Genomic DNA, 12,327 nt, shown 5'->3' on the forward strand with positions numbered 1-12,327 from the left:
CAACTGAACCATCTCTCCAGGCAGAGGGAGGGAGGGAGGGAGGGAGGGAGGGGGAGAGAGGGGGGGCGCTCCCACCTCTAGAATATGGAGGAAGGGCACACTGAGCCAGAGGACAAATATTTCTCCCCACTGGCTACTCCTTATGTATTCATCCTTTCTCAGGGAGAAAGACAAAGACAGACATAGACACAGAGATGGAAAAATGGAACTCACAAGGTCAGCATGCACTGGAGAAGAACCATGAGCATTCATTCCAGCTGAGCAGGGCCTGTCACGGTTTTAACAGTAAGCATCACATACCAGGAGAAAACACTTGGACCAGGACAAGAACAGATAGACGCTGTAACAAACCATCCCAGCACACCGCTCCTTAGGACAAGCAGCATTCTTTGAGAATTTCGTGGTTTGCCATTTGAGGGATCCTTGAAAACACGATTCGAATCTGCTCAGGGCTGGGTCAGGTCAGCTGAGGGAGGGCTGCGGACCCATCTCCAGAGCAGTGGACTCCCATGGGAATGGAAATACCTGCAGCCATTGTTGGAAAGGAAATCTATCGCCAAAAGTAAATTTCAGGAAACTGTTTTGACACTGTTGGCCAGATCTGCATTCTGGGAGACTCGTTGTAGCATTGTGTAGGGAAGATGGCTTCTCTTTGGTTTCCTGTCTTTAAAGCTCATGACTGGGTTTGTGGTGATGAAACTGTGCAGATCTTGGCAGTCCCCTAGACACCTCACTGCCACTGCCAGCTGGTGCCAGTTCCCCAGAGACACCTCACTGCCACTGCCAGCTGGTGCCAGTTCCCTGGAGACACCTCACTGCCACTGCCAGCTGGTGCCAGTTCCCTGGAGACACCTCACTGCCACTGCCAGCTGGTGCCAGTCCCCTAGACACCTGGCCTGCCCCTCCTGGTTCACCCTTCAATGTAAGATCCTCAGGTTTGTACCTGTGAGCATAGGGTGCCTGCTGTGTTTCAGATGAGACCAGCCCAAAATATTTAAACATTCAAATGGAAACAGTGCTAAGGAAGGAACATTTGTCACAGGAAAGGGAGGCAAAGGGACTGAAAGAGGCTGGGCACGGTGATACACAACTTTAATCCCAAAGTTTGTGGGCCAATGTGGACTGATCTCAGTGAGTTCGAGGTCAGCCTGGCCTAGGTAGTGAATTCCAGGCCAGTCAAGGCTACGTGGTTATTTCTCAAAAGAAATAACAAAAATTGAAGGACTATGTTGCTTGGGGCTGACAGAGGTAGGTGTGTTAAAGTTATTTTATGATAAGGAAATCTGGGGGACAAGTTTAGGAGGAAAGGAACAGCATTTGGGTGGAACAGCCTGTAATCCCAGTACCACTAAGGAGGAAGCAGGGGGATTCTGAGTTTGAGACCAATCTGGGTTCACATAGTAAGTGCCTGTCAATAGAATAAAAAGGGGGCAGGGATTGTTTCGACTTAGTTCTGATCTCTTACCAATGGTCATGGGGCCTGCAGTGAAGCAGTGTCTCATAATGAGAGCAGTTGGAACACAGAAGAGCACGGGAACCCTGAGATTGTGAGGCTGGAGCTGGTGGTGGGGTGTTTAACACCAAGTGCCGGGATTTCAGCGGAAAGACAACTAAGAACCCAGAAGAACCTGGAAAGGCCATCAGTAAATGTGTGGTGTGGTCACATCTGCACTTTGTAACTAACTGACGTTCCTAGGGCCCTTCTTTGTACCACCTGAGACAGACAGTGACCGACTGATGCTCACAGTGTCTGAGGGCCTTGGGCAGGGCCCCCTCTGTATCCCCACTCCTACAGCTGACAACAGAGGACACTGATCACTGCAGGGACAGGGGTGCAGGAAGAGCGGAAGCACAGAGCAACAGGACGAGGGCACAAGATGGCATCGGAGAGCTATAGATCCTAAGGTCAGAGGAACACAACCTCCGGTTGTCAGAATAATCCTTTTTCAAAAATCCCTCCACAGTTGGTGAGATTTCTCAGCAGGGAAAACCCTTATCAACCTGAGGTCAGTCAGAACCCATGTGGTCAAAGGAGAGAACTGACTCCTCGGATTCCACATACATATGCCCACATGATAGATGATAGACAGACAGATAATTGATAGATAAATAGATAATTAAGATGATAGATAGATGATTGATTGATAGATAATAGATGGATAATTGATAATGGATGGCAGATGATAGATAATTAATAGATGGATGATAGGTAAGTAGATGATAGATAATAAATAGATGGATGATAGATATGATTGCTATAGATAGATACATTATAGATGATGACAGATAAATAGATGATAGATAGATATAATTGACATAGATAGATAGATAGATAGATAGATAGATAGATAGATAGATAGACAGACAGAGATGATAGATCAGTAGGCAGATGGACAGATACAATAAAACGTAATTAAATAAAAACAATCCCTCAAGCACTAGAGAGCCAAGCGTATCATTCCATAGTGTGTGCCCCAGCTCTGGGCCAGGTTACAGACCAACTGTTAGGCACAAGATAAAGGTCTGTCATGGTTGGAGACCTGGCAGGAAGGATGCCCACAGAGGAGCCAGCTTCACGAAAGGTCATTTTACGCCTCTCTGGCCAGCACCTTGGGTGTGTACTCACCACGGGGTCTGCCCTTTCTCCCTGTCACTTTGACATGTCAGAAAAGACAAAGAGATTCTTCCTGCCAAACACAACTCCATTTGATTAAAGAAAGCCTGTAGTTCCAGAGATTGAAGCAGGAGAAACACTTGAGCCCAGACATGCCAGGTCAGCCTGGACCAGCCAGGAACACTCTGTCTCCAAAAGGAAAAGAAAAACAAAACCCCTATGTCTTGTTTTTAATATATGTTCTTATCCTAGTAACTAGGAACTCTCAGCTCACTCATAAGCCAAGGCTCCTGGTGCCCCATACCCTACAGTGCTATGCCTTATGCTTTATATGTGCACATCAAAATGTCTGCACTGTGAATGGATTTGATGGATCCTTCTAGAATGAGAACAAAATGTCAACACCATGGACGCTGTACCCAATGCCAATGGCCTTCCCTTACTGATGACACACCAGCAGTCCCTACTCATCTGGTGATATCAGCTGCAGGGGGCTAGAAAAACCACTGAGGCCTGGTGGGCTGCAAACAAAATCCTATTCCCGGACTGACCGGCATGGACATCCCTGAGGTCTAGGGAAAGAGTAGAAAGTTCAGGACCACCACAATGTTCATAGGGTCCTGATGACATTTTTAAAGATTTTTCTGCAAAGAACACATAGGAGTCTCTTAAGGTGAAAAAGACATCTGTAAAAGAAAAAAAAAAGATAATCTTTCGGGATGAATTCCCTTCTGCCAATCATCATCACAGGCGGCAATTATGAAATCATCTTTTGTGTGCACAGAGGCCTCTAGTAGCAGCCATCTCAGTAGTCAAGCAATGGCCGTGTTCCCGAAACGCTCCCGAAAGTCTGTGATGCTAGGAATTGAACCCAGGGACTCAGGCACGACATGTCCCTCAATTTATAGGAGATGAGGCTAAAGCACAGAGGACCAGGACTCTTACACTTGGCTCCAGAGGCATCTACAGATCTCTGGGGCACAAGAATGAACTCTCAGAACCCAAAGCTGACCTGGGATGTCCCTTATCTGTGCTAGACCATTGTTCCTCCTAAGGAAACCACCCCAAGAGCTTATTCCAAGTGAGAGCTGGTGGGGTAAGAACCCTGGGTGATGGGAGCTGGGGAGGGCGACAGTGAGAACCTTGGGAGATAGTTTCTGCAAGCATCTGCAGTGTGAGGTTTCCCATTATGGTCCATCAGATGGCTCACTGGGAGCTAGGAACAAGGGCACAGCCACCATGCAAATGTCTTGTCATACAGAGACCATGGATGTAAGTAACTCCCAGGCATACGGCATGATAAAATGAAGCAAAATAATTAAGTGATAAGAGGGTGGTTATTTGTGTGTGAGTGTGTGTGCCTGTGTGTGAGTGTGTGTATGTGTGTATACATATATGAGTGTGTATGTGTGTGAGAGTGTGTGTGCATGTGTGTATGTGTAAGTGTGTGTGTATGTGAGTGTGTGTTTGAGTGTGTGTGAATGTGTAAGTGTGTGAATGTGTATGTGTGTGAGTGTATGTATGTGTTGAGTATGCGTGGGTGTGTATGAATGTGAGTGTGTATGTGAGTATGCATGAGTGTGTATAAGTGTGAGTGTGTGTAAGTGTGTATGCATGTGTGTGTATGTGTCTAAGTGTGTGTATGTGTGTGAGTGTGTATGTGTCTGTGTGAGTGTATATGTGTGTGAGTGTATATGTGTGTGTGTGTGTGTGTGTGTGTGTGTGTAAGTAAACCTAAACTAAAGGGTATCATCAGTTCTCACGCTCAAGGACCCCTATCTCCTTTGAGACAGGGTCTCTTAGCCTGGAACCCACTAATTGGGCTAGCCAGGCTACGCAGTTGAGTTCAAGGCTTCTTCCTGTGTCCACATTCCCAGCACTGGGATAACCATTTTCACATGGGTTCTGGGGCTGAAACTCAGGTCTTATGTTTATGCAGCAAGAACTTTATTGGCTAAATCTGTTTAAGCCCAAGATGTAATAAGTTTTGAGAATTAATAATTGTCATTGTTTCTAATGTAACTTCTACGAGTATATATATAACTCAGTATTTAATGATGGCTGGTGTTCAACAACGATCTCCCAGTATCCCAAGACCCTCAACAGCTGATCAAGATGAGACAGCCCCAAAGCATCCCTGTAACGGGCCCATATGCCCAAATAGGTATCACCGGGAAGCTAGAGCAGGTTAGAAAACCTCTCCACAGGGCTGGGGATTTAGCTCAGTGGTAGAGCGCTTACCTAGGAAGCGCAAGGCCCTGGGTTCGGTCCCCAGCTCCGAAAAAAAAAAAAAAAAAAAAAAAAACCCCTCTCCACGAGTCTCAAACGCACCAGACTTGGCCTTGGCCTCTGACTTACTGAACCATCTCATCTGCCCTGGGATTTTAATCTTTAAAGTAAAAAATATTCCATCTTGTATATATGTATATATGCCATATCTATCTATCTATCTATCTATCCATCCATCCATCCATCCATCCTATCTATCATCTACCTACCTGTCTGCCTGGAGCTGCAGTCTTAGGATCCTTGGGACACAGCATCCAGCAGATTCAGGGGCAAGCCAAGGGCAGAATTCGCTTGTGTGTCTCAGCCAGTGCTGGGGCAAAGGCAAGGTTGGCTGGCGAGACTCTGGCAGTTCCCAGTCAGGGATACATCCTACCTGATTTGTGCTGGTTCACTCTAGAGTTACCTGAAACAGAAGAGGTTCCTAGTAGCCTGCCTGTTCTGAACCTCCAAAATATCCCAGCTTGACTCAGAGATGGAGGATGTTAGTGGCTAGGAGACACACACACACACACACACACACACACACACACAATTTAAAATCATTTACCTCCTACTTGCATTGATTAGTTCAGTTTTATAGTCAATATATTCAGTGAGATAGGTAGGTAGGTAGGTAGGTAGGTAGACAGACAGCAGACAGACAGGTAGATGATAGATAGGATGGATGGATGGATAGATAGATAGATAGATAGATAGATAGATATGGCATATATACATATATACAAGATGGAATATTTTTTACTTTAAAGATTAAAATCCCAGGGCAGATGAGATGGTTCAGTAAGTCAGAGGGCTTGCTGTTAAAGTATGAGGACCTGAGTTCAAACTTCCAACATCCAAATAAAAGTCCAGAAATGGCTGCTTGAACCTGTAAGTGCACATTGGAGGTTATTGTATTTATTCCATGACACAAACACCATCATTCGCTCCACTTGACAGATGAAGAATTGGAGATTTAAATAGGGTGATACCTGGCTTGGGCACATTATAACGAAGAGGCAAGTCCAGGCCTGTTTGTGTCCAGCCTTAATCTTTTACACCCTTGATCTTTGTCACAATAGCTTCTCCAATTTGTCTTAAAGTTTTGCTTGCTCTCTGCTGGCATTCACTGGCTAGGGCAAGTCCTTGGACCAAAGTCAGAGCTCCAAGTATGTCCTCCAGCAGTGGGCACTGACATTACGAGAACCATCTGCTGGCTTTGTAGATGTAAAGTTAGAAACCACAGTGGAAAAGGGCTTTAGCGGGGATTATAGGAATAGTCCTAACCTGAGGCACAGCCTCCACCCATTCCACAAACAGAAGTGAAAAGACCTCTCGCTCAGGATTAACTGGGTTCTTTACCTTGTAAATCCTTTCTAAATATTAATCTAGTTCTCTGGCTAAGCTAATTTCCAGTTAACTGAAGGGGAAATCATCCCAAACCAGGCTGGAGCAACATCTCTCATCGCAGTGGGTGTCTAGTGACTCACGCCCCACACGGTACAGCAGGTCCCCTTCTGAGAAGCTGAGGCCTGAGAAGCTGAGGCCTGAGAAGCTGAGGCCTGAGAAGCTGAGGCCTGAGAAGCTGAGGCCTGAGAAGCTGGTTGAAGTTCCGGTCAGGACTGAGCTGCGGCCTGGGAACTTAGGTTCCTGGGCTCTTTCACGGGGTATGGGCTCAGCAGGAACCCACAGCCCCAGTTAAGCCCTGGCCATCACAGTATTTGTCCTTTTCCCCAGGTTAGAGACCAAATTCCACGCAAACATCAGCCTGTGCTGAATGTATGCCGGGAATGGGGGTGGAGGGCTGGAGGAGTGGGAACACCTGCTCCTGGGCCGCACAATCCCGAACCAAGGTAAGGTCCTGATGGGGCCCGACCTGGAGCCACTGTAGAGAACCTGCATGTCTTTCAGGTTTACACTGCTTTAGCACCAGCCTTGGGACCTTAGAGTAGCAAAGATTCTCCAGCCAGAGTTGAACGCTAAAGGCTTCAGGAAGCGAAAGGTTGATTCTGAATTTGCATCATTTCCCATGTCAAGGGGCATCCGGCCCCTAAATGTACATGAATCACGCACCTCCCAGGAGGGCCCACGGCAGTATGGTGAGAGGGGTGCTACCGTCTGAGCAGCCCCACGGGCCACTCAGTTCTGATTTTTCCACTTAATACCCAAAAGGCCTGCTGTTGGAAACCTCTGGTGTGTGCGTGAACATATATATGAACATACATGTGAACATATGTGCATGTGAAGGCCAGAGCTCAATCACTCACTCTGTGAGGCCAGGTCCTTTGCAGAGCACACTCCAGTCAGGCTGACTGGCGGGGAGCTCCAGGGTTGCACCTGCCCCTGCATCCTCACCACCCCATTGCAGCCTTTTACATTGGTACTAGGGCTTTGAACTCATGCTTGTGTGGCAGACACTTTACTGAGCCAGTCCCCTCCACAAGTGTTTCTTGAGCTGACACAGTCCAGGCCCAGGGTCTATGGTGGAGGGTAGGGGGTAAACAGATCTGTCACATCCCTGTTTTGTGTCATATGGAAATAGGGTTTTGGTAGGAAAAAATAATAATGGCTTAAAGAAACCATCTATAGGGATGGATTTAAATGTCTATGATCCTCCATTTCTGTCCTAGTTGACTGTTACCCCCAGCAGGACATAGCCTAGAGTCACCTAAGAAGGAAATTCAATTGAAGGATCCCCCAGATCAGATTGGCCTATGCCTGGTAGGGGGTTGTCTTGATTGCTAACTGATGTTAGAGGGCCCAGCCCACTGTGGGTGGTACCATTCCCTAGGCTAGCAGTCCTAGAATGTATAGGAAAACTACCTAAGCAGGAGCCTACAAGGGAAAGAGCAAGCAGTAGTCCTTCTTAGTTTTTGTTTGCTTATTCACTTTTTTATTTTTATGTGTATGCACTTGTGTGAGTTTAAGTGTCCTTCATGAGTACAGGATCCCAAGGGACGGAAGAGAGCATCATCAGACTTTCTAGAATTAGAGTTTAGATGGATGGGAGCCACCATGTGGTGCTGGGACTTGAACCTAGGTTCTCTAGAAGAACAACTAGTGCTGTTAACCACTGAGCAATCTTTCCAACCTCATCCTCCATGATTACTGTTTCAAGTTTCTGCCTGCTTCCCTGTACTGACCTAGAACTATAAAGCCAAATCAAGCCCAATCCTCCTCTAAGTTGCTTTTGGTCAAAATGTTTTATCACAGCAAAAGAAAGGAAGCCAGAAGGGCACCCATGTGGGGCTCCTCAGCTCCACCACCCTATCCTGTCAAGCACTGACAGGCATACTTGGAGGTGAAGGAGGGGAAATGCTGTTTTAATTGCTTCCTGACTCCCTAAGCCTCAAAGATTCTGGAACATACTAGAGGAATTCAGATTACATGCCCGCTGACCTTTCTGGGGGATCCCCTGAAGTAGCACATCACCCCAGTGCTGGCGCAGGGCTCTGGCAGATATGTAGTTCCACAGGAAGCAAGGCAGGGCTGCCTGGGTTAGGAGTGGGAGGGGAGCGCCTGGGTTAGGAGTGGGAGGGGAGCCCTGGTCTCCATTCCTATCAAGGTTCACTTGCTGCGGCAGGAACACCTGCGTCTGCAGACACAGTGCTCATTGTTTTCTCCACAGATCGTTCCACAACTTTCTTCAGAAAGGTGTACACGAGGGAGGGCTGAGGGCCGAGAATTTCCCTCTTCCATTTCACTGCAAAAGACACCAGGCACTGAAGTGGTGTTTTCTGCCCTGGCCTTCTCCTTTGAAAACTCATTTCCTAGGACACACCTGCTTCCTGTTTATTCAGAGACAGAATTCCAGAACCACTGACTCCCCCAGCTAAGGGGAGTCATTAGGGCTCAAACCCACCAGCCACAGAGCCAAAAAGAGACACTAGTCCTTCCGGGCTGTGTTCTTTTCCCACTGCTGCAACCTAATATCTGACCAGAAGCAAGTTAGAAGAAGCAAGGCTTAGTTACTCTGGTTTGCATTGTAAGGGACACAGCCTGTCACGCCGGGGAAGGCAGGACGACGCCGAGGCAGCGGGACAGTAAGTGAGAGGGCTCCGTTACATCTCAGTGTATTAGTGTACTAAGTAGTGAAGATTTCAGGCAGGAACCTAACCAAGGTATGACTCACAAGCCCTGCACCTATGGCCCTATGTTGGCCAGCTAGACCCCATCTGCAAAGAGTAGCCCAGGCCCAGAAAACAGCGCCACCAGCTGGAGACCAAGTGTTAAAAATACATGAACGTGTTGGGGGAGACACTTCACATTCAAAACAGGACTTCCCTTGAAAATGGTGTTATCCAAAAGCATCACAACGATTTCCAAGTTACCCCTCCAAGCCTCTTCCTATGGCACGAGCTGATGTAAGGAAAATGTTAAGAAGTTGGGCTCTAGAACCAGAAAACCCTGGGTTCAAAGCGTAACTCTGTAATTTAGGACTACGCAACCTTGGGTAACGTGACATCCTGTCTCCCGGTCTATGATAGATAATAAAATGTAAGTATTCACAAGGTGCCTGAGAACACTAGTGGCAATGTGTGGGATCCCATGACGCACAACGGGCTCTTGATAAATGAGCTGCTATTTTTACCTTGGAGTTTGTTTCCCCAACCCTCCTTCAGGGACTGTGAAACATCAATGCTTCTGTACTTGGGTTCTTTGTTACTGTGCATGACCTGAACCAGGCTCCTTGTCCAAAGTTTTAAACAACTTGATTCTTCTAAAGTTGGGGGTTTTGTGCCAGGGAAAGGGCTTGACAGGTAAGCTCGGCTCAATAGCAGGTCTGTGAAACCCATTGTTTCTCCTGAGACACAACTGAGTGGCCCTGTCTCCCACACTGCTCTCTCACACTGTACCACCATATGCTGCTGACCCACTGGCCTTTGGGTGAGAGGATTCCAGACTCTGGGCACTGAGCATGATTCCTGCGGTCGCTGACCCATCTGCTCTACCACAGTAGGAGCTGAGAGGCGGGCGCAGAAGCGGTGCTTTTGTCAGCTTTTGCCCAGCTCCTGTGGAAGAAGAGCTGTGGCTCTTATCATCATGAAGGCTTCTGTCAGCACAGTCTGGGAGGAAATTTTCATTCTTAAGGGGAGACAGGTTTATGAAAGAGATTTCAAACATGAAATACTTTATACTGATTCCTGGATGTTTTCGTTCACCTACCCATCTACCTGCCCATCTACCAATCTCTCTATCCATTCATTCATCCATCCATCCGTCTGTCCATCCATCTACCCATCCACCATATATCTATCCACCCCACTCTCCTATTAATCCATCTACCCATGCATCCATCTAACCACCAACCCGTCCATCCATCTACCAACCCATTTATCTACCCATCAAGCATCCATCTGCCCACCCATTTAACTATTCACCCACCCACCTAGCATCCATTGTCTACTCATCCATGCAGCAGTCCATTGATCTCATTCTACATTAGGGCACTTGTGTTGGGTACTAATACGAGATGAATATTCTTTTTTTTAAACATTTATTTATTATGTATACATCATACAGCTTTCTGCCTGCATGTATGCAACTAAAGGCCAGAAGAGGGCACCAGACCTGATTATAGGTGGTTGTGAGCCACCATGTGGTTGCTGGGAATTGAACTCAGAACCTCTGGAAAAGCAGACAGTGCTCTTAACCTCTTACCCATCTCTCCAGCCCCGAGATGAATATTCTTAATTCAAACATCTGAAATCTAAAATGGTCCCAAATCTTTAAGCTTCTCGAGTGCTGACCCAATACGGTACGGTGGTTTGAATGGAAGTGCCTCCCATAGGCTTATATAGTTAAATGTTTGGTCCCCATCTGGTAGAACTGTGTGGGAAGGATTAGAAGGCGTGGCCTCTGGGGTAGATATGGTCTTGTTGGAGGAAGTATATTGCCAAAGCCAGGCCAGGCCCAGGCTTTCTCCTTCTCTCCCGCCCTCTCTCCTTCCCTCCCTCCCTCTCTCCTCCCCTTCCTCTCCCCTCCTCCTCTTCATCTCCATCTCTATCCCCCTCCCCTCTCCTCCTCTCCCCCTCTTCCTGCCTGCAACTTTCAGGTGTGAACTCTCATCAACTTCTCCAGCACCATGCCTACTTGTCTGCCGCCATGTTTCCTGCCATGATGATTGTGAACCAATCCCCTGAAACTGTAAATAAACAATCAAATGCTTTCTCTCTTTTTTTTTTTTTTTTTTTTGGTTCTTTTTTTCGGAGCTGGGGACCGAACCCAGGGCCTTGCGCTTCCTAGGTAAGCGCTCTACCACTGAGCTAAATCCCCAGCCCCCAAATGCTTTCTCTTATAAGTTGCCTTGGTCACAGAGTCTCTTCATAGCAATAGAAGAGTGACAAGGAGGCACCACCAGTGGAAAATTCCGTACTTGACCTCATATGATAAGTCTTGCTCGGGATGTGAGTGCAATGAGGGATGTTGTACTAATTTACCTTTAGGCTAGGCAGATAAGGTATAAATAAAACTAATTTCATAGTTAGACCTGGGTCCCACTTTCATGATGTCTCAATACAAAGCGAATATTCCAGAATTTGAAAATCCCAAGTCAGGTGCTTCTGCTCCTGCCTATTTTGGAGTAAAGAATACTGAGCCCAAGTGGCTCAAAGACCTCTCAGGTGAAGAGCTTGCCAAAGATGCCCCCATGGCGGTGCTTTGCTTTACCAAGCATGCCAGGTGAAGGGGCCCGCTTTGCAGGTGTGGAGAAGCAGAGCTCATGTGAGGGCTGCACTCATCCCTCCATGGTTTCTTTGAGAAACCTCCCACAGCCAAGGGAACTCCGGGCTAAGCCCCCTTCCCCAAGCATTGAGCTTTGCAGGCTCTGCCCAACCTCCTTCCAGAAAGGTGTGTGACCAGGTGAATACAGATGGGTCTCAGAGTCTACCCTCAGGGGCAAAACCCAGGGAGCCTGCATTCACTGAGCACCAGCTGTATGCCTCACACATGGCTTATGTGAAAGAGAGGCCATCACCTGAGGGAAGATGGCAAATCTACTCCTTTTATTCTTTCTTGAATTTGGCCTGCAACATTCTCTCGTGCTGGGATCTCTATAGAGACCTGCCGTGGACATCTGGTCCTGGTCCTGGGCTAACTTGACGGATTTCAAACCACAGCACTGACAGAAATGTCAGCTAAAACAAATTCCCACCCAGCCCAAATACAAAAGGCTAAATAAATAAAGCACATTACCGGTGAGGAACTGTTGAGGAAGTCAGCACAGTTGGACCCTGCTGTTGACTTGCTAGGATGCCTTTACTTCCTAGAGAAAAGCCACACAAGGCTGGCAAGATGGCATGACAGGTGAGGTCACTTGCCACCAAGCTTGTTGTCATGAGTTTCTCCCCAGGACCTACATAGTAGAAGGAGAAAACCACCTCTTACAAGACAATGATTGACAGCAGAGGAAATCTATAGCCAGAAGTGTAGCCAGGCATTAACAA

The sequence above is a fragment of the Rattus norvegicus genome, chromosome 16 (genome assembly GCF_036323735.1).
Source record: "Rattus norvegicus strain BN/NHsdMcwi chromosome 16, GRCr8, whole genome shotgun sequence".
In the NCBI taxonomy this organism is placed as follows: domain Eukaryota; kingdom Metazoa; phylum Chordata; class Mammalia; order Rodentia; family Muridae; genus Rattus; species Rattus norvegicus.